Genomic DNA, 2,593 nt, shown 5'->3' on the forward strand with positions numbered 1-2,593 from the left:
TGAAGAGTTTGCAATTTGGAAAAAACTTTCCATATTCTTACTTAAGAATTCAAACCTATGCTTGGATTTATAAAACTAACAGTTACGCTTTTAATGCTTTGTGCGATGAAGAAAAAGTATAGCACAAAATGGCATGGAGCAGGCCCCCGTAGTTTTGATTTATAGAGTCTGATACGTGTTGACCTCACTCTGTCCACAAAGCAAAGGAGTGTGGGGTTGTCTCCTCTTATCATTTATATTACAGTGATCAGTCTACTGTAATTTTTATCTGTTTCCTGAGATACTGACAGTCTAGTGTTCTCGGTTTTTACTCCTTTGTGACCTAAAGGATCGTGTTAAAATAATCGAATGCCAATTGAATATTTGGCAGTTGTATTTAAAAGTAGATGTATTTTTTTCCCTGTAGCATGCCTTCTTATATATTACTGTCATTGTTGTTTAAAAAAAAAGTAATAGAATTTCAGGAGTTTTACAGCAAGTCTTTCTCAAGCTTGGTCATGTCATGTATTAAATTTGGTTTCTGAATTTTCTCCACTGTGCCAGAGAAAGAGAACTCTTATATGGTTTTCTCCCATGATGCATTCACAGTAAGGATGTTCAATAACTGAGCTATTTTTTCTCAAATTCCAGTCATGTGACTGTGCTAAAAATAACTGCCTGTGACTTCTGGCTTTGTAGATTTGCTGTATTTGGGGTAAGAGGAAGAAGATGAGCAGGGGCTTGGAGTCAAACCTGATTGCTCAGTACTGGGTCTCTCTTACTGAAGCTGTGAGATCTCATACAAAGAAGTAGATATTAATTGACAGAATTAATTTGAATTAATACTAGTTTTCTTCACATCCTAATAGCATGTTCTATATGTGGACAGATTGGGAAAAGTAGATATCTTCAGAATACTTTGAACTTCACTTCTGTTTTAAAGATGTAGATTTAGATGAAAGGTAGAATTAGGAGGTTATTTACATCATGCATTTACCTTCTTTCCCTGGAGAACCAAGTAATGTTTACAGCAAAAAAAAACGTTTCTCCATCACCAAGGCAACAGGTTCACCTATGCCAATAATACAAACACAATTAAGTATAAAGTATTAATTTATTTTTTTTGGGGGGGGGGATTCTGATAGTTTTATTAAATAAGGCACTGCAGAAAAAAAGCTGTTAATTAACCTTCTAAAATTTAGCAAAAGGAGGGCTATGCAGATGTGTGCCTGGGAACTTTAATGCAAAGGGCACAAGACACAGCAGGCAATATCCAAGAGGACAGAATATCACTTGGTGAGAAACAGATGTACAAACCAAAAGCCTACTGCTTTCAGATAGGGACCATTTTGTTTTCATAAGTTCCTGCTGAATTGACCATCAACCTTAGGCTTTGCATTTCCTCCCAGCTGAGTTCTTGCCATTAATTTATGAAAGCCAAGACCAGGTAGAAGCATGTGTTAGGGCTGATCAAGAATATAATCTGCTACACAAAATATTTTTGGTCTGCTCCTGTTGAAATCAGTGGAAGACTATTGATCTGAGTTGAGCAGAATCTGTCTCCTGTTTTAGACAGAAGATTTATTGCTTCTAGCAATTAGCTTTTCATGGAATCCTGGCCTCTAATGAATAAAATATAGTGTCCAAATTTCATTTATATCATAGTGTATGATATTCTCATGCAGTGTCGAGGAATCTAGTGGGTAAAACATGTGTGCACTAAAGTTCTTACACATGGCCAGTGTGATATAAAGGGGTCTCACTGTGAATGGAAAGCATACCTGTGCGTATTTGTTTTACTTGTAACCTTTGCATTCTCATACTGATATGCCTTCCTGGTAGATAACACCAATTTACAAATGAAACTCCAGTGAACATTTTCCTAGATAATACTTGTTAGTGCTGTCCAGTATTTTACACACGGCATCAATGAATTTTGAATATTGGTACAACAGAGGAAATGCACATATGTACATACATAACATGGAATACACTTGGTATTGTAATTACTCTATTATCAATAAATATAAGAGCTTATCTGTCTTCTCTCTTGCTTTGCCTTACAACACAATTCTCAGAGGAAGTAACACGGCACTGGCAGCAAAGCGGCTTTAACTCTTGATGATCATTTAGGTGCCGGGAAGCTCAGCTGAATGAATTTACTTTTTTTTTTTTTTTCCTATTAAAGCATTTTTAAAAGTCTGAATTCTACAGGGAAATAATTGGGTGACAAAGCAGCACTTTGACTGCAAGGAGAGAAACCCCGGGAAAGAAGCCTGAGATTTTAAGAAATTATCTTAGCTGGACTCTGAAAAACTGAAGAGAGCAGGAATAGAAGCAAAATTTAAATGACTGGTGGTGACACTAGGAGGATGGTCTCTTTACTAGTGAGAAGCCAGAGGAGGCGAGAGGAAAGACTCTGGATGTTTCACAGTACCCTGACCTAACCCAGCCAATACCTTAGAGTGGTCAAACAGCATGCAGGAAAATACCAAGAGGCACTTTTCTCAATGCAAGACAAAATCTGCTTATCAATTTGCTATTATATGTCCCCGAAAAAGTCAAATGTAAATTTGGAGTGTGTGTACCACTGGAGGTCTGGGGAAGCTAGCTA

The sequence above is a fragment of the Cariama cristata genome, unplaced genomic scaffold (assembly GCF_000690535.1).
Source record: "Cariama cristata isolate BGI_N322 unplaced genomic scaffold, ASM69053v1 scaffold3300, whole genome shotgun sequence".
In the NCBI taxonomy this organism is placed as follows: domain Eukaryota; kingdom Metazoa; phylum Chordata; class Aves; order Cariamiformes; family Cariamidae; genus Cariama; species Cariama cristata.